Source organism: Coturnix japonica, chromosome 1 (assembly GCF_054131305.1).
Source record: "Coturnix japonica strain WE chromosome 1, WE-NBRP24, whole genome shotgun sequence".
NCBI classification, from domain to species: Eukaryota; Metazoa; Chordata; class Aves; order Galliformes; family Phasianidae; genus Coturnix; species Coturnix japonica.
The window spans coordinates 8775460-8796620 of NC_140663.1; the positions used below are offsets into that span (position 1 = coordinate 8775460).

Consider the following 21161-nt stretch of genomic DNA (forward strand, 5'->3'; position numbering starts at 1 on the left):
CCCTGTTTACAGCAGAGTGGTTGGAACTAGATGAACTAGGTCTTTTCCAGTCCAAATCATTCTGTGACTCTATGGGGGAAAATAAACAAACAAATAAATAAATAAATAGATAGATAAAAAGTCTCATGAGATTCTTTAAAATAGTCAATAACTGAAAAAAAATTGTAGTTTTCAGTTTGGTTTCTGTAGACTGGGAAGCTGTTTATCTGAAGTGTCCAGATTAGAGTGATAGAATACACTACTGAGCTCTACTTCCTTTCCTCTAATGTAGTAAAAAAGCAGTCCCAGTAATAACAGAAGCATTATGCTGGTAGAAGAGGTATGTCATATGTGTGCCTTTATTGACAACTGCTAGAATTCTAAAAAGATTATTAAAGTGTGGCCCAGAAAAAAAAAGCATAACAAACCCTATTCAATCAGGGGTGCACAGAGAAATTTTCATCCACTAATGACTATAAAATTAAGAAAATATGTTGCTTTTTTGAGCCTAAGGCTAAGTTTACTTATTCATTGTCTGAGTCTGAATCTGAAGACGTCTCCAACATTGCTAAAGACATTTTAAATATTTTGCTAGAGGCTAATTTTTAAATAACTCACTGACTAATTGGTAGCATCAAAGTGTGGAACTGTGCATCACCTTTGGTATTTACCTACTGCTACAAATAACTCTCATCATATGCTGTGACAGTATCTTCAGTGCCGAATCACTTCTGACTGCTTGTAGAATGAAGGCAAAGGACAGTTTTCAAAACTGATTGAAATTCTGTGGACCAGGTCCATAGCAGATGCAGTCTACAGACTGCACAAGTCCCAGAGATTGAATGATTTCCTCCACTCTGCTGAACACAATAGAAGGTTACCCTGCTCCAGCCTAAGCCGTTGGCAGCACATGAAAATTCTCCTACCAAAGAGAAAGATGTATCTACAATTTCTGGCACCACCCTTCTCTATTCCAATCTCCTCTTCCTTTCTATAATCACCCCATCTCACTTTCTCTGTAGGAATTAATTTGTTTATTTTTTAATCTCACTGACTTTTTTCATCTTTACTTTTCCCTATTTTGTCTTGGAAAAATGAGTTTGACTCGCCTGCTCTGCCAAGTATTTCTGGTAAGGTTAAAAAAAAAATCAATGAGAATTTGGGGTCAAACAAAACAAAACAAATTACCCATAGTGAGTGCTTCAGCATTTCTGGAATATCGGAATCACTCAATGGATTTCAATCCTAGCAGGCTGTGAGATTTACAGTGTTATTTTTTGTTGCACTAACAGCAAAACACTCTCTCTTTCTGCTCTTGGCCTCGCAAACCCTCCTGAACTTTGTACCTGGGAGAGAGGAAAGCACAGGCTGGAGGATGTAGATCACACATCCTTTCTGGCTTTTGGCAAGCAAAATATCTGATAATTGCTTTCTAGAATTTCAGTACACTAAATTCAGCCCATCCTCATAGGGATGCAGAGAGAAGATGTTTTATATTGAATTAAATTGTTATATCAAGTTAATATAACTAATTAGCACAAATACATATTCCAAGGATTTCCAACAGCCTTATTAGCTTAAAAGCCTGTGTGTCACACTTGTAAAAACCTGCACCAACAGAGGTGATCAACTGTCACTGTCTCCACTTCTGAGATGCACCACCTACCATTTTACAGTGCTCACATCCACTGTTTGGTCTCCATAAATGCTCAGCAAGTGTCAGTGAATGTCAGTGGGTACATTTTTTTCTGTATGGAGGAATTCAATGACACCTCTTTGCTTTGTACACACTTCCATGTCAAATGCCATTTTGTAAGACTGCCCCTCAGCTGCCATCTGTCACAGAGCAAAAACATGTAGTGGAATGTTGTTGGAAAGGTTCAAATTCTACTGCCATACCACCAACATCTGCCTCTGACCCTGTGGGCCAATGGGATAAAAAAGAACAACAGAAGAGTAGTAGTTTTTCATACCCAGTTTACACCAACATAACTGGTGACACAAGGCAGGAGGAGAAAGTGTAATAACTCCCCTGTGTTGCATTATTTTCTATTTATGAATTCTAATGGATTTCACTTTTAGTCATTTCATAGTGAGCAGGCATACAAAATATACTGATGTGGAGAACACCACGAAGTGTGCCATAAAGTAACAGTTAAATTCCAGATAAAATTGGCCCTAGATTTTTTTCAGTGAAGTTTGGGCCACATAATTTTATTGATTTTCCAGCAGTCTAGTGAAATCAATGGGCAACTCTACTTAGTAATCAATGGTACTATCTGGCCATTAGCTTGTATTAGAAGAGAGATCTGAACGTCTGATAGACATATCTAACAGCACATGCATCTCATCACAGTCATGTAGATCAAATCACAAAATGTGATGACTTTTCCTCTACAAGGAAACGTCTATATGGGAAAGAAAATAATATGTAAACAAGTGTAGGTATCGCCATATTTCTAACAGTAGCCAGATTATTAGAAAGCAAATCTCCAGTACATTCTGTAAAGAATAAGTATCAATAAAGTCTAAAAATTATGTGATCAAAATTTGCAAAGTTTAAATTAGCAGTTGCCTTTGAAAATATAACTCATTTTTATCATCAGCAAGAAACTCTGGGTGAAACACTGAACACATTATACTCCAGTTCTTAGTAATGTCTTTTTATGTACTTTTAACTTTCATTTAAGAACAGTGCAAAGCAAGTTCACTAACCTTAAGAATTAATTTGATTCACCAGACAGACTTTGAATTCACACCTTTCAGAGTCAAATGTTTGCGTTTCCAGGACTTATGGTATTTTTAGCTAAGCTGCTTCCCTTGATCTGTGCTGAGTTGTTGTGAATTGTATAGACCTCATTTGATCAAGCTAAAAACATAAAATAAAGAAGTGCATATGTCTGTTACAGTGACCTCAAGTAGAAACATATAGGTAACTTCACTTGCATGAAAGGTTTCTTGCACAACATCTGAGATTTTGTGCTCCAAAAGGCACAAATATATGGAGAACATTCTAAAACATTTAGGCAGCTACTGGAACCAAAGCAAGATGTTTAAAACTATCCAGCTACCTTTGTTTTATACAGCATTAATTTTTTGATGAATCTTGCTGGATGTCGCTGTGACATTCATCTAAAAATATATAGGTTTTTTTAATAGAATTTCCCTTAAGTAGTTATTTCAGGTTTTGTTGATTCATTAAAGCTACTTACTAGTGTGCTAACAATTTCAGGTTCCTAAAGTCCAGCCAGAACATTAAAATGGTGGGCCTGGCTCAATAGAGATATGATGAGCTGATTCTAGGATTGTATGGGGTGAGATAACTTTAAGATCTATCCTTTGTCTATTGCCGAATGGAGGACACACCCCCACAAGTGAGCACACTCCTACTAGTGAGGGGAGATTTAGACTGGGTATAAAGAAGATGTTTTTTACAATGATGGTGGTGAGGCATTGGAACACGTTACACAAAAACTTGATGGATATCCTTTCCCTGGAGACATTCTAGGCCAGACTGTATCAGGGACTAAGCAGCCTGATCTAGCTGTAGGTGTCTCTGTTCATTGCAGGGGAGATTGACTAGGTGATCTTTAAGAATCTCAACTAAATGATTTTATGATTCTACGATTCTATTAGAAATAACTTTACCATAATAAGTTCAGAGAGAAGAGGATTATTGTCTAGAGAGTTTTAGGACACTTTTTGTGATGCAGGAGGAAGGGCATTTGGAGATTACAGGAAATGTATAACATATTTTAAGGGAATTGGGATAATATGTGAGAGGGAAGAAACAAAAGATGGGTAAGAATGGATGAGAGGAGAACAGACATGAGAAAACAAAGCAGAAATGGAATAATAGAGCTGGCTGAGTCAAATGGGTTGCTGGATTGTTGCCTTGTCTGGCCTAGCCCTGTGCTTAATCATCACAAAGAATTGCTAAATCCTGATCCTTTTTCAGTGACATTTCACATTGTCTTGTGTGTGTATGTTTGCTCCTTGTAGAAGTGAGTAGAGGTCACAGGGCCCTTTAGGTCTGGATGGGAGTAACCAGAGTGAGGTGGGTGTATCTTCCTAAGGAACTGCAGAGCCATAAGCGTGAATGCAATCTGCAGGCAAACTTCAAGCCAGAGTAGCTGGCAAGCAGCATAAATGTCTATGAGGCTGGTACTGGAGAGTTGCTAGGTCTAGATACTGAGTTGACCACATGATGAGAGGCTACAACTTGGAGACCATAATTCTGAACAAGCAAACAGATAAAGCTGTTTGTCTGTGTCTGCAGTGAGAGGTTTGTGGCATAGCAGCTGGAATGGAGCTGTGGGGACTGGGGACCTGTTTCTGTTATACAGACTGTCTGTGGCCAGTTCCTGGGGGATTGTTATTGTCCTCATATCTATTTGGACTTTCACTCCATCAAACAAAAAGGAATACCAGCATCAGACTATCTCCACTATTCACATTTTTGAGGGTGCTGTGTGTGTTTCTGTTCAGTCCTTGCCAGCTGTAAGCTGTATGTCCCCCAGGAAAACAAGTTCAGCCTCTCAACTTCCCAAACCACAAAGAGCCACAGAAACTTCCCATCCATCAATATGTTATATTCACATGACTCTAACAGTTCAGTTTCTTTTTTACTCCTCCTCTTGCCTTGAAAGCCTGAACACTTTCCTTTATCCTCTTCTTTTTCCAGCACCCAGCTTACATTCCCTTTAATCTCTTCTTGTTTACTTTGCAAAACAGCTATATCTCTAGGAATGAGGATCAAAAGCATGGTCTTCATGGATGCACCACAGGTTTTTGTGCTGTGGTGATGTTGCGATATCCTTTACTGGGACTATCTTTCTCCCGGCTGAATCCCTTAGCAGCCCTTTTTTGGACAAAAACTGAAAATAACTTACTGTATTCATTAAAACAATATATAGTTGTAAGTTTGTTAGTGAGCACAAAACACTAAACATAAATCTGCATAGTACATCTGATTTATATGCACCACAATGAAGATTTGCCAAAGCATAAAAAGTGAAAATGAGTGTAAAGAAAAACAGAGCAATATCCTGGCTGGTGAAATTTAATTTATTTTTATTACAACTTTTACAACTTTTAATGCTTAACCTACCATGTCAATTTTGGGCTTATAAGCCCAAATGTTACAGCATATATGTCACAATCTTTCTAAGATCTGTTAATAGTATAGTAATGCTCATCAGAATGTTTACTATTTACTTGAATTTGCAAAGGTCTGAAGCCACAATTATGATCATGCAGTTTGACATGCAAAGTAGCAGGAAACAGTGATTTTTCCCAAATATATAGTACACTGAACTTAGACTTAAGGACAAGAAAGCTTTTTTTTTTTTTTTTTTTAAACTTTATTTTATTTTATTTTATTTTATTTTATTTTATTTTATTTTATTTTATTTTTTTAAGTCAAATGATGAAGAACTTGTGAAAAGATGGTGAATTTATGAAACAAGCTGACAATCTCTTAAAAAATTTTATTTCCAACTACTAAAAATAGAGAATATTCAGATCATATAATAACTATATCTAACATGTAGATTTTTCCTTAGATGGGTGAATATCACTTTATATACTGAATAAATGGTATTTATGTTCTTCTCATAAACTTTCTTGTGCATGTTAGGGACTAAGTGATGTGTCTGTCTAAGAATTGTGTCTGCTTAGGGAAAAAAACTCATCAATTCTCTTCATAAAAATAAATAAATGTAGAAGTTTCATTAATTCTCTTTAACATTTTCTAATTAGCAATTATGGTGCTTTCCTGAGATTTTTCAAAAGCTAATATACAAATGTAACAAAATGTTTTGAAGAAAGAGCAGCAGTGGTTTTTAAAAAATCTCCATGTACTATAAATAAGATGCTGAGAAATAATTGCCAGCTGTTTTTATTTAATGCTTATTTTCTTCAAGAGAGATAATGACAGCCGTATACACTCTAAGTATGCCAAATCAGTACAGAGAATACTGTTTAGTCTTTTTCTCTCAGACTCCTTTTTCACACTGGTCCATTTTCTTATATCCTTTTTCAGTGTGTTAGGCTACCACAGACATTTTTTAATGTTTATCATCTGCTTTGCACTTTGAGGAGACTTAGAGTGCCTGCTTGAGTTACAAAGCCAATCTGCTTCATGTTCAGGACAAAGGATTTAACTTTAAATGTGACTCAGCCCTACTTTGAATTAGTGTACTCATCAGTGCTGAAAATTAACATGAACACATGTGCAGAGCCTCCTTTGAACATGTGCGTAAGCTTAGGAACTGATAATTGTGGCTTCTGAAGCATACAGTAAATGCCCTTTACATAATTGGCCCTGAAAAATAAATTCCAAAATGTAGCTTGAGGATTTTTCCTCTGGGAATAAAGAAAACATCCACCCTGAGAACTTCACTTGATATAAAGTCCAGATTGAAAATCTATCCCAATTCAGTTTTATGTTTGGAAATATATGGTATAAAGAAAAACACCTACAACACTCAGGGATAACTTATCTTATTACAATTAGAATTTTAGTTAATCTGGTCCTTGTTTTTTCCTCTACCCAGCAACTACTGGTGGTTTCTTAGAAAACAATATATTTTGGAATGTTAGAAAACTTTTCCTAACCAGAGCAGAAAATCATGCACTTCTAAGAAAGAGTTACCATGAGAATTCAGTTTTAGGATTGTATTTGTCCAGAAGCCAGATATAAAGAAGGCCTTAGGTATGGAAATGCATCTTGCAGTATCTAAACCCTGAACAAAATGAAGTGAAACAAAATAAAAACAACACAGTACTCATTGTCTTCAAGATGTACAGGGAGACTAAGAAGACTAATTTAAGTGAATGATCTCACAGTATCACAGAATCAGAGAATGGTTGAGGTCCAAATCCTCTACTTGGCAGGAACACCTAGAGCAGGTTGCCCAAGGAAATCAGTATGTTTATCTTCAGTAATTACTATCTGCAACTTTATCTCCAATACATAACAAGCACTGTGCTACAAACAGCCATATAAGAAGATCCCATCAAAAACAGCATCAATCCTAGTAGACACATTTTTTTGATGATAAAGCATTTCCCATAAAGGGGAAATCTTTAAAAATAAAACAATAGAGGCAGGCAATAGGTATGCAAAAAGATATAATTTTTAACTTCTAAAAATGCTTGTTATTTAGGTGCAGTGTAATTAATAGCATAACCTTTGCAGTGTTCCTCACAAGCAGAGTTGATGAAATTGACATGGTCTAGGAGAGAAAGGGAATATGTCTGTAGAAACGAGCCATGTGGTATCACCTGTTAAATGGTTTAAAGGAAAAAGCATGACCACTTTATCTTATTAAATAGGATATCTCAAGTTGGAAGGGGTCATGGCATTATTAAATCCAACTCATGGATCCACACCAGATCACCCAAAATTCTCACCATATATCTGAGAGTTTTGTCTTCTTGAACTCTGGCAGCCTTGGTACCATGACCATTGTTCTGAGAAGCCTGTTCCAGTCCTGTCACTGTCACTATCGGCATCTGCCCCTCTACCTTCCTTGTGAGGAAGCTCCCCTCAGCCTCTTCTTCTCTGGGCTGAACAAACCAAGTGACATCAGCCATTTCTCATATATCTTGACCTCCAGACCCCACAGCACTGGTCACTGCTTCACCTAGAAGTCAACTAGATGAGTAAATTTGCCAAATTGGTCAACTAGATGAGTAAATTTGCCACGAAGATAAATTAATCTAATTAAAAAGGACTTATTCAAATAGGTGCAACTAAAAAGACTGTCAGAGCCTGTTGTAATAGGACAAGGGGAAATGGTTTCAGACTGAAAGAAGGGATACTTAGATTGGATATAAGGAGAATGCGTTTTATGATAAGAGTGGTTAGGCACTGGAATAGGTTGCCCAGAGAGTTGGTGGATGCTCTGTCCTTGGAGACATCCAAGGTCAGAATGGACTGAGCTCTGAGCAACCTGTTTTAGAAGCAGGTGTTCCTGTTCATTTCAGAGGAGTTGGACTAGATGACCTTTAAGTGTTATTTCCAACTCAAACAATTATCTGATTCTACGAAAATATAACAATATCAAGCAATACACAAGTTATACAGTAGCCAGAGTCACCTTCATTCAAATCAAAGGCGTTATGAATCAATAGTGTCAGATGGAATTTTCCTTACTGACTACATGCCTTCCACGTATCACTTTCCACTCTTCCTGCTGAAACTGAACCTACTGACTAACAAACTAATTAAGATTTGTAGGAACAGAATGGAAAGAAGAAAAACAAAAACAAGACAAACAAGCAAACAAAACCCAGGCTCTCTATAGCCTTTTGGTCATTCACCTCAGCAGGACAGTCCTGAACTCTGATAACTATTCCCAACACTGTTTATGCACTTTATATTATGAAGATATTGAATTAAAGTAAAAATAATTCTGATTTTTATTAAATCAGTAAAACAGAATTCAGTCTCCCCATCACCTCCTTGATGAATATCTTAGCAACTAGGCTCTCTCATTTTTAAATGAACTCCAGTCCTTAACTTAGATGGGATAGAATACTTTGTGTACAGTGCAATGTTCTCTTACTCATTTGAAAACAGTCCTTATTAATTAATTAATTAATTCATTTAATACCACAAAGTATTATATGCGTTGATTAACTTCACACACTCTTATTTTCTAGGCAAATAAACAAGATCAAGACTGTACGGTTCTAGGCATTCCATAGAACATTGCAGGAACGATAATAAGCAGAACGACCTACTGTTTTAATAATGGGAACTGTTAAACTCATTGAAGTGAAAGGGTACTAGGCTGTTTAGTCAAGGAAGAACCACTAGGGAAAAAGTTAAAAAAAATCAAAATATTGTCAATGTTGTGCTGAAGTAAACTTTTCCTGTTCATCATGTGCCCATTAAGATGATGGTATCAGCTACATGCATTGTTGTGTACAATTTTCATCCTGTTTAAATATGCTTCTCAATGACACCTTGCATTCAAGCTAGAATATTAATAATAATAAATTACAGGCAATCTCATTTTACCCCCCAAATGATGGATCATTGCAAAAATGTTCTGATACAAAGTGTCCTCCCTAACCTATTTCTTCTCTCCAGTCCACTTAGAAAATTATTTTACTCATTCTCTTCCCCATAGTGCTCTTCTTCTAATATCTTTCATTTTATTTTCTGCACTGTTCCTCCTTTGTTTGTTTGTGGTGGTTATGAATGCTAATGAGTTCACTTCTGATTTAGCACTTTGTGAGGTCAGTTTGTGAGCAGACTGGATGAATACCAAATTAATTAAAGAAATCTTGAACAAGGACTCAAGATCGGTTATTGGGGTGGGGAAAACAAGCAAACAAAAAAAAAAAACAACAGAAAGTGTAGGTTGAAAATTTCATTAGGATGAAGATAATAATGACAGTTCAGAGGCTCTGCAAATTAGGATGATTTCAGCACTCATTAGTGTATGCAAGGTACACAGAGACTGTGGTGCTTGGGAAACCATGTAAGTATCCATGAGTAGTTGCTTCCAGAGATACTACCTGAACACAGCCTTTATCAAAATCAAAATGAATTGTCTGTATGTGGTGAGACATTTATTTTTCCTGTATTTAAATATAATAAAATTGTGATTTTCAGCTGTGTGTCCTATTTTATCAATAGTCTATTTTTGGAATTTTGTCCTACGTTCTTTCAGTCTCAGTACTGGAAAAGTATCTATAACAGTAAGTACATAGCATGAAAAAATGAAGTAAAGTTACTTTGAGGATTAGTTTTGAGGTATGTACATATTTTACATACACTGAAATTTAAAAATGAAACTCTAGCTACTTTCCCTTGCAAAAATCATTGCTTCTAACCCAAGAGAGGCTTGTTAGCTATCATTTGATAACAAGTTACCTTTCATCATAGTCAATTAATAACAGCCTGTGAGCTCACCACTGTATTAAAAATACGTGTTACCTTGGTAAGGTATTGTCTAAAGAAGCCTGCACTTTAGCAAAGAAATAGTATTGCCTTAAAAGTCATGTGTGTGAGAGCAGACCTTTCTGCACACACAGCAGGATTTCTGTGCCCAGGCCAAACTTTCCTGGCAGAAAGGAAAGAACCCACTTCCCTTCATGTTTTAGTTCCAGGGCTGCAGATGAGTTGCCTACAAAATATAAGGCAGAGAAAATTGGAAAATAATTGTTAAGTCTAGTGTGATGTGTTAATTAGGAAAGTATATATGTACCATATGTTCTTACCTAACACACAAATGCTCCAAATTCAATCTATTCCTTCATGTAGAAGTCACTGAAACATCTGTCCTGAAAAATACTTTGCCACCACAAGAATGAGCATTTTCTTTTGTGTCCAATTCCACCTCTTGAGGCTGTTCTGCTTTGCATGTCATTCATATTTATTGTATCTTCTTAAGAATGACCACACTGTTCAATTAACAGGCTTGGAAGTTAGATATCTATGTTTTTCTCTCTTTCAGCCCTTCTTTTCAAGTACTTACTACTGTACACTGTCTCTGTTCCAGAGACAACCTGACTTTAATAACCACATAATTATATTAATTTACAGCAGGAATGAAAAGCTCAATATATGGTTTAAGCAAACATACATCACTGGAAAAAAAGATGTAAATTGAAATTAAATATTTATTTTTTAGAAAATTCAACTGAATGATCCAATTGTAGAATAAAATAGTTAAATTGGAAACTGAACTATTGCTGTCAAATCCAACAGCCTAATCACTTTAGGGCTAAAGAAAAGTATATTATTGAGGGATTTCTGTATAATGGATTATTACCCAAGTACTTCCTTGAATATCAACAGGTATGGGGTATCAGCCACCTGTCTAGGATGTCTGTTCCAGTATTTGATCACCCTCATGGTAAAGATATTTTTCATTACATCCAGAAACCTTTTCTGAACCTCCCCTTGTATGCCTTTGTGCTATTCTGACCCATTCTATCACTGGTTACCAGAGGGCAGAGGACAGAACCTCCATCTCAACTACCCCTCCTCAAGAAACTGTAGAGTGCCATGAAGTCAATTATCAGCCTTCTTTTTGCCAGATTAGACCCACGTGTTCTTAGATTATCCTCATAAGAGATGCTTTCTGGCCCTCCCTGTACTTAAAATCAACATAATCTATGAGCATCTTTTCTGACCAAATCATGCCAGTCTGTTCACAACTTCCTCACATAACATTCCCATGAGACAGAATGGCCACCAAACCATTTCTTTTTTTGATTATTTGTTTGGTTTTTGCTATAATATAGCAAAATATAAAATAGTGGCATTTACTACTTATTTTCATAAGGCAGTATTGTGGCTTGATTTTATTGGGGTAAGAAATAAGTTCAGAACTATATCAGAAACCACCAACATAGCTCCTAGCTGTTACTAACTTTCCAGCTTTCATAGTCAAATGTAGGTCCTTAGTCCTAAATTCCTAATTTAAATGCTTCCTTTTTCTGTAAAGGTGAAGAAGGAGAAATAAGAGTCTATGGAGACTTCCAGTGGAAGATCCTGTTCACACAAATCAAGCACCTTACACATACTATCCTTTTCATGTGTAGCATTTGTAGGATCCCATTTATAAAATTTATAATTTTATATTAATCATTTCTTTGAAAGAGTATTCCTTTATATATGTAAAAACTAAGCAAACAACAACTTTCAGTGCTGGTGGATTTGCACCTTGCCTTCTGTCTACGTGAATGAATACAGACATCAAATCCAAAGGTCTCACAAATACTCTAATAGAATAAGCAAGAAGAAAGAGTGATTTCAGAATTTTAAGGTTAATCAAATATTGATGCACAATAACCTCAGTAACTTTCACATTAATTTTAGAGATAACACGAATCAGAGAATCAAGCTGTCTAATCAGCATACATTTTCTGGAAACACTGTTCATTTATGCTTTATACAAATTCTAACAAAATAATAACATATCCTTGCCAATATAATGCCTGTAAATACTTGTTTGTCTGAAAGTTATACCAAGGTGCATCAGGTCTCTATTTTCTTCAAGTATGATTTCTCTCTGTAGCATTTTAGATTACATTTCAATTGTTTAGAAATATCTTGGCATTATTGCAAGTGGCGTCACTTATATATTGACAATAGAATGATTTTAAGCCCCTCTTTCTTTTCAGTGTACTATTTTGAGAGCTTTTTTTTGTAATGTTGAAAATTATCTGTATCGTGTAGCTCACAGTATTATATCACGTACATAGATAGAATTAGGTGATGAATTTTAAAAGGAAATGTTCATACATGGTGTGTAGAAATTAACAAAGCAGCTCACAGTGTGCATGTATTCAAGATGCTATTTTAAGGCATCTTGAATCCTAAACAAGAATGTTCAAATTGTATGGTTGTCACTTTTGGTGTTTGTCGCATCTATTCGGGTGTGAAATACGTAGGAAAATTTAGGCATGTAATAAAATAGTATGTGCCTACCTTCTGCAGCGAGTAAAGATTTAGATACAGATTACAGTTAGGCTAACTGAATCTCTCCCTGAGACCCCTCTAGGGTGAGAAAACTCATGTTTCTATTTTACCTTTAAGACATTCATCTCTTCAGAGAAAAAACAATGCTGGCGGACCCTGGCATTTATGTTGAGAAATCCTCGATTGGACTTAAATTTATGACAAATTCAGGATGATCTGATCTTTTTTATGTATCTAGGAAGGTACAAAAAGGACATAAAGAACCTCTCTAAAACATACCTGGATAGCAGAAAGTACACGAAGGATCGTAGTAGTTGTAAGCGCTATTGCATCAAAGGGAAAATAGTGTTAGTAAACTGTGTCAGAAAGAGAGATATTGTTTCCCCAGAGAAAAATATTATATCAGATAATGAAAGAATATATTCCTTAATTAACAAACCCAAAGCAGAGAACTTACATGGCAAATGAAAAGTACTTTCACAATCTGTATGATTCCATGCAAACAGCTTCCCTTACAATCAAAGAAACCAGAGAAGCAAACAAAAGACATACATAGCACCATTATAAATTGAAAAGATAATCAGAGCAGGAAATTTTAGAATAGCATAGCATAGTGTAGTGTAGCGTCGAATAGGATAGGATAGGATAGGATAGGATAGGATAGGATAGGATAGGATAGGATAGAATAGAATAGAATAGAATAGAATAGAATAGAATAGAATAGAATAGAATAGAATAGAATAGAATAGAATAGAATAGAATGCCTCCTAGATCACTCTGAAATTAAGGTCTTCTGTTTATTTCCATGGGAAGTGCAACAGATACAAAGAGCACAATAACACTAGGTGAAAGAAGAAATTCTCAACTACAGAACACTATTTTTCAGCATAGTCAGCACTATTAGCTACGCATTTTCACCACTGATGAACAAGAGCCTGCATGACTCTCCCTTCTGCCATCTGTCTTATGGCAGCAAAATGTAACTAAATATTGGTGAGGTGGTTCAGTCCTTACTACAGTACCACCAATATCCACCAACATCATGGGTCAATATATTAAAATAGGAGGCACTGCTTTCAGAGCAGTCCTCAAGAAGAATAGAACTGAATAGAATCAAAGAGAAATAAAAATAATAGAAATAGGATAGATTTATGATTTCTTAATCCAACCTCAACTTGATTAAGAGAAATCAGAAAAATTTAAGCTCAGTCTGACCTGAAATTTGAGAAGAACAGAGAGGAATAAATCTACTCTATAAAAATTCCAAATCGAAAACCATAATTATTCTGTCAGGTTATACATTTTCTTTTTCCTTTTCTTTTTCTTTTTCTTTTTCTTTTTCTTTTTCTTTTTCTTTTTCTTTTTCTTTTTCTTTTTCTTTTTCTTTTTCTTTTTCTTTTTCTTTTTCTTTTTCTTTTTCTTTTTCTTTGTTTTTCCTTTTCTTTTTCTTCTTCTTTTTTTTTTAATTAATAACTAAATCATTATGTATTTTAAATAAATAAAAGGAATGAAGAGGAAGCATATCATTCTTTTGAAAAGTCTGGTTGTTAATTTCCCTGGAGAAATCCAGAATAAGGAAATTTAAATCTATAGCTTTTGTGTAGTTGTGCTAGCATTCAGAGTAGGCTGGGGTGCTCTATTTGTAGAAATATAAAATGGTAAAGGGAATGGTACTCCATAAAAACCTTTCCTCAGGTTCGTTGTTGAAGACAAAGCCATGAGGCCATTTTCTTACACCATCAATGAATATTTTTGTGTTTTAAATTTAAGAGTACTTAAACAAGACCTGTTTCACTCTACTGCACAGCCTGATAAAGTGAAGACGAGAACCTGTCTCAGAGGTTCATAATGAATGTCTACCTACTTTGCTACAACTAAGGTTTCCCAGAACAGGAACAGTTCGCTGACTATCATGCAAGGGGGAGAGCTGTCATATTATCTCTTTAATGAGCTTTTAAAATGCTGTATTCAGCAATTCCAGACAAACAAACTGTCACAGAATGTCATTATAGTAATATCATGAATGTATTTACATGCCAATGAATATACTTGGATGGTGCTTTTCATAAGGAAAACAAAGGCACTAACCCACAGTTGTTGCTACTTGAGCTCTAAGTACATTTGCATTTACTGTTATCTTTTTTCTCACTGATGTGCTAATCACTCAGTTTATAGTTTTGAGCTCTGTGCTGAACAATGAAAATAATATGGTTCTGCCCGGTGTTATAATTTTAACTTCACTTATTAGCTTAATACAGAACTCCTTATGTACACTTATTGAGAATGAAACATATTAAGAATCTCTGTCTGGATCCCAGAATTTCATTCTTTGGATTATTTTTTTTTTGGTGGTTGTGTGTGTATGGGGGGGGGGAAGAATAAATCTTTTCTGGCACGTCTCCATGTCATGTCTTGAGAAGACCCCAGCAACCCAGAGACCACAGCTCACAGCTGCTACTTTTGTCTTTTTCACTTGTATTCATTTCCAGGGCATTACAAGACACACATTTTCTTTCATCTGAACTACTGTAAATGTTACCAAAAATTTAATAACAAAGGCTACTAGGAGAGTATAATGCACTTTCTCAGAAAATGCTAAGTAACATATATTGTAGAGCACCAGTGTTACCACCTACATCGTATATCAAGTGCTCAGAATGACAAACGTTGGACTTCTTTTATATGTTACACTGTGACAAAATGTCAGATCCTCCCCTAAAATTAAACAGCAAGAAAGAAAATAAATATATCTCACATAGAGTCATATCCTGAGGGGGGATTTATTTATTTATTTGTTTTCTTTTCCCAACTGTGCTACAGTAGACTAACAGCTGCAGTTTGAAAAATGAGAAGAAGGAAAAAAAAAAATAGGAAAGCAAATTTTGACTGGAAACTTCATAGTTGTGGTTTGTTTTTATGGTATCCATTTGTGGCATAGATCAAAATGGGAATCTTTAGTTACATTACATTTCTAGATGAAATACTGCAGACTTCAATTACAAAATTTGAAAGTAAGCTATATAGAATCGATGATAGGTTACATTTTGACTGAAAAATAAGTGATGGTTTTGATCAGAACATTCAAAAAAAAAAAAATCAGGATTTTTGCTGCAGAAAGATATATTTTAAAACTCCACTGTTTTACAAAAATTTGTGTCAATGTCATATTAAACATCATTGCCTGAAATGGAGAAGAGGAAATTACAATTGAGAGAGTGAAAGAAGGAGACACTCAATATTGTTAAACAAATATATTAATCATAACTCAAAAAAGGGCAGAGATTGACTATCTGCTCAGAGACTATTATGATACAGGGAGTGAAGTACCTATTTGCTGAATATCTGCTTCACTGAAGCTCAAAAAAATTACTCCAAGTACAAATAAATAGCTAGAATGTGGAGAAAAGAAGAAAAATATCTATTTTTCTGCCCTAGGGCTCCAAATAAACACACTCACTCTTCTGAATAGGTGGTAGAGTGGGAGACACACTGAAGCAGGGAGAAAATGTAAATGTAAATCTTTTATAAAATAGCAGTCATCATTAAGTTCTTGTTTAGCAATTAACACACTAAAAATAAATAAATTAATAAAAATCTAATGGACCTGACAGCACCTTAAAATATGTCATTATTTACAGTCATTTGTTTAATATGATTTATTTCTTATGTGCTAATTTAGATTAGAAATGAACTGATGAGGCTGCTTACTGGTTCATTTTCAGTTTACCAGGGATACTCCAAAAGTAATGTCTCCTATCTTTATTATGGTGGCCCATGACATTAGTATAAGGCTGTATGGCTATAGATGTTGAACCTTCCCACCAAATCTTATTACATTTGGTCATTGTGTGACAGAAGGCAGAAGAGAGATGGTCTAACAAAATGGTGTCTGACATGGAAATGTGTAATTAAATTTCTACACTGGAAAAAGTTTTCTCCCATTAACATTCATCAACACTTGCAGAACATTTATGGAGACCAAACAGTGGACGTGAGCACAGTGAGGTGATGGGTGGTGGGTGCATTTCAGCAGTGGTAACAGCAATAGTGGGTCACTTCCACAGGTGCAGTTTTTTATTGGTGTGGCACCCAGGCTCTTGTCCTTCTTAGGTGAAGCTGCATAGTTAAAGGTTGCAACTATGTTGAAAAAAAATTAAATGTTTTGTAACTGAGAACTTGTTCTATCAACTAGTGTTAATGTATCTTATCTGTTGTAATTCTCATAGAAATAAATAGGCTTCATTACTTTCAGTGCAATCTGTGTAACAGAGTTGTCCTCATCATCTCACAGCAGGCTGTGTCAAAGACAATTCTTAGTCTCTGTTTTGATGTACATAGTTCATTAATCAAGGAAGAGATGTCAAAGTGTGATAATACATACCTTCTATAACTCAAAACATAAAGGACTGTTCCAAGGCCAAGGAACATTGATAGCATAAAGTAGATAAAGTGAAAACACAGGAAAAGTTTTAGTAGTGAATAAGAAATCAGTAAATTAGGAGATAATTTGGGTGTATAAACATAAATATTCTCCCCAGACATGAGGATCATGTTCATGGTAGCATGAACAATTATGTTAAAAATCTGCTTTACACCTTTACTAGGAGACACCTTCCTTAGCTTTTTTTTTTTTTTCTTTTTTCTTTTTTTTTTTTTTTTTCTTTTCCCCCCTTATTTCTGGATTAAACTAGTTGTAATTTATTTCATTAAAGAATGTGTAGAGCAGTGTTATAGTGTTATTTGTGTAATCTTCCTTGGTCACATAATACCAAAAACCAAAACAGTGTAGCAAAATAGTTTAGCTTGGGGTTTGTTTAAAAAAGAATAGCAACCACCGCAGCTGTCCAGCTGTGGTAGGAAATGAAACTGCATCTATCATCTGCACAAAAGGAGGCAAAGACTACCTACCTCTGTATTCCCCTGAAAGCATGAGTCACGGACCTATTGAGAACAAAATATGGATGTCAGATGGTTAGCCCTCAGGTTGTCTGGCAACCTGCTCGCTACTGAGAAAGAGGTAACAGCTGCTTCGTATAAGACTAGTAGGGATGATAGAAAAGTCTACACTGGCATGAACAGCTCCCCAACTGAAGAAAATGGGCAATGAAGCCAGTATTTGAACCTCAAGAAACAGTACTGCTAACAGGACTGGAAGGAAATCCTGACTCCTTTATGGAGAATCAGAAAAGATTTAGCTCCTAGATCTATTTTAGCCAGATTTTCTTTGTTTCTTTTTGTTGTTTTTGCTTGTTTGCTTTGTTGTTTGAAGCTTGAAAGTCTTCAGTGCCACCTCACAGTGTCTAGATTATATCTGTATTCTTATAATCACATTATAAGATAATTTGCCTGCCTACATCAATAATCCCAGCCTTTCTTAGCAGCTAGGTCTGAGACTGACAATAAGAGAGAGTCATAGAATAGAAATCCATCAAGGCACTGCAAAAAGTTCAGCGCCAGAAAATTTCATTTACAGGAGGTAAAAGGTCAGGAGAAAGGTTGAAAATTGCCTGTTACTGTAAAGCAAAAGTCTTAATGGTTTTTTTTAAGGAACTGAAAGCTAAAAGGTTTGGTGCTGTTTTGTTTCTTTCTTTGTTTCACTACTGAAAAAGTGACGGGGTGGGGGGAGGGGGTAGGGGGGTGGGGGGAGAGGAAGGGGATTCATTTTGACAAATCATTTCAGTAAAGCATAGATAAGCAAACCAAGGACTAAGAGTAGGTGCGACATTTGGCTGACATCCTGCATTATTTCTGTAGAAAAACACAACTGTGGGAACGTTGACAAGATTTCACAGAGTTCTTAAATGCCTTAAAACATCTCTGTTGGAAGTAACCGCGGGAGACAAGTCTCATGCTATCATGGTCAACAAGCCTCAACTATGAAAGCCTGAGCCCCGGTGGGCACGCTCGATACTCTGTCTAACGCCTCCTCTATTGTCCAGTTACTCCTCAAAGTACTTAGAATGCCACGAGCTGTAGCATTACAATTCTGAAGTGCACAATGTTTTAGCATTATTTCCCTCATGTACTCTGGTACTCCAGCCTTCTCTATGGCTCCAGCTACCTTATCTAGAAACGCTCCAAAATCCTTATTTCTTCCCTGCCGGATTCCCATATAAGACAACAACCCACCTGGTGCCTTGATCTTATCCATAGCCTGCCTGGCCAGATGCATTGACTCCCTACATTTAGCTGGTCCTAATAAAGCCTGGGCCTCCGTCCGGATGAAAGGACCCACCCCTAAAAGTTCTTCAACAGTGACATTATACAAGGGATCTCCGGGCTGCCTAACTATCGCAACTCTCTGTTGGCACATCTCTTCCCAATAAGCATTAAATAGCAATTGTTGGTGCTGCGAAAAAATCAACCTAGCTATAGCCCGACGATCAGATGGCAACAAAACCTGAGTACTCCAGATATAATCCAGTATCTGTCTCGCTGGCTCACTTTTTACTCCAAACTGACTGACCGTAGACCGCAATTGTAACAACAACTTCCAATCTAAAGCACTGATAGCAGCCTGTGTCCCGCCTGCAGCATTACGCGAATACCCCACCGACAGCACCGTCTGTTGCACCGCTTCCAACGCCTCACCGTCTCCCGCCTCTAAACAAGCCCGCGCCAGCGCAGCCCAAGCCTCCCCCCGCTCCCGCGCGATGGCCTCCGCCAGGTCACTCTGTGCCCCAGGGAGCGGCTCATTGCAAAGGGGGGTCGAGGGGGCCGGCTGTAGCGCCATGGTCGATGCAGGCGGCTCGTCTGATACAGACGTGCAGGGAGACGGAGACGGGGCACTCGGCTCCACAACCGCTGGCAACGCAGGCTCGGCGGCCGGCGGCAACTTTACGGTGGACACTGCAGGGGGCCCCGGGCAATCTGACCATTCATTATAATTCTTATTCCTCCCCTGCGCAGCACTAGCTTGCTCTACCGCTTCCTTTTCTGCCTGATATTGCAACAAATCATTATAAACTACACGCCACCACTTCCCGCATTTTTTAGCCATTTTCTCCCCATCTATCATTCCCTGAAAAATTGCATCTCCAAATTTACACCATTCAGCAAGATCATGCACTAAATGCGGATTCTGAAATAACCCTTTAGCATACCCATACACTAATAACTTAGGGAGTTCCTTTTCCAAGTCTACCCCCTTAAACTGTCTCCGCTTAAGAAAAGCGGAAAATAAATCATATGCTGCTTGCCTGTCCATTTTTACTCACGTCGGTACCGTTGCAGCCCTCCAGGCTTCGGCAGCACGTGTCGGTCGAGCCCACCTGTGTGGTCACTCGAGACGCGGAGCTCCAATTTTAGCTCTTTCGTCGTCCGTCGGGCTGTGAAATCCGGACCCGAACCCAACGCAGTTCTTCACCCGTGGCACCCTTTTTTCCTTATCACGTCGGGGTCACCATTTGTTGGAAGTAACCGCGGGAGACAAGTCTCATGCTATCATGGTCAACAAGCCTCGTTTATTAGGTGTTACAGCATCTCATTTATACAATCAGTAATAAGTTCATGCATATTGCAAAAGTTAAGCTCAGGATTGGTGAATTAGACATTACTTCATCTGACCTTTGTGGTTAGTCTTATGGATACTTTTTCTTTGCAGCTCTGTCTACACCTTGCTACACATCTTGCTTTTCCCTTAGGCCGTCCTTGCTTCTAGATACATATTTCATCTTTAGCTACATACCCTGTCTTTTCACATACTGATTTCCCCACAGCTGCTTAGCTCGTGACCGTCCCTAGGATAAACCGTCTTTGTCTTTAATCACATTCATTCTTTTACAATTTAACTAGAGGAATCTCTTCATGTCCTTTCTCATGAAGCCATTCTGCATAAACACTCTCCACACATCTCAAAAACTTCGAATGGGTCCGAGACTGAAAATGTCAGTGAGGGGGAATAAAAAGGAAAACTCTTTTCTTTTTTTCTTTTCTTTCTTTTCTTTTCTTTTCTTTTCTTTTCTTTTCTTTTCTTTTCTTTTCTTTTCTTTTCTTTTCTTTTCTTTTCTTTTCTTTTCTTTTCTTTTCTTTTCTTTTCTTTTCTTTTCTTTTCTTTTCTTTTCTTTTCTTTTCTTTTCTTTTCCTGCTTATTCAAAATGTTTGTCATTAAAATTCCAAAGAGAAGGCTTGGAAATAAAATGTTTTACTTCTAGTCATAAGTAACATTTTGTTTAAGCTCAAGTTCAAAATAAATTAAAAACAAGCAAACAAACAAAGAAACAAAAAAACACCACCAACAAAGAAACCCTCTTGATTAGTAAGGAAGCTAAAATAAATCTTGGCTTGACTTCAAAAGGTGCTTTGATTTTTCCCATTTTTAGAAGATTCAGGGGAAAAAAATCCTTTATTCACATAGATGTAGCAAGGCAGAGAGGGAGAGCTGTAGCTGAGTAGAGGAAACATGCTGAAGTCTCTCTCAAGAGATGGTGCAACTGAGGCACTTCAAAGTCCATTACATCATAGCTATTTTCTTTGTTCTCCCTATAAAAAAGAGAGATATGCTCCTACTGCCTTTTTTTCTTCTCCTGAGAACAGTCCGAATCCTAATAACAGGGATGTGACAGGAGACCTTTGACTCTGCTCCTATAATCCAAACACTACATGTCTTGAACTAACCCTAACAGAGCTGCTCGTATTTATTTAGATAAGGCTTTAAGTATTCATGGGGTCATATTTCAGTCTGCTGAATTAAAACAGGAGGGTCTTAATTCAGCAAACTGAAATAGCAGGAAGA

General features: G+C 36.8%; 1 long non-coding RNA gene across 5 annotated transcripts in view; it reads right to left on the bottom strand.

Moving 5' to 3' along the window:
* Positions 1–20273, bottom strand: part of LOC116652779 (uncharacterized) — a 44255-nt gene extending 23982 nt beyond the window's left edge. For 3 of the 5 annotated variants that reach the window (XR_014948262.1, XR_014948214.1, XR_014948252.1), the window contains exon 1: positions 19645–20273. This is a non-coding gene — a long non-coding RNA (uncharacterized LOC116652779). Of the gene's footprint in view, positions 1–12706; positions 12751–17335; positions 17369–19644 lie in introns of all 5 variants that reach the window. The other 2 variants (XR_014948235.1, XR_014948223.1) reach the window with 2 other exon arrangements.
* Positions 20274–21161: the final 888 nt, after the last annotated feature.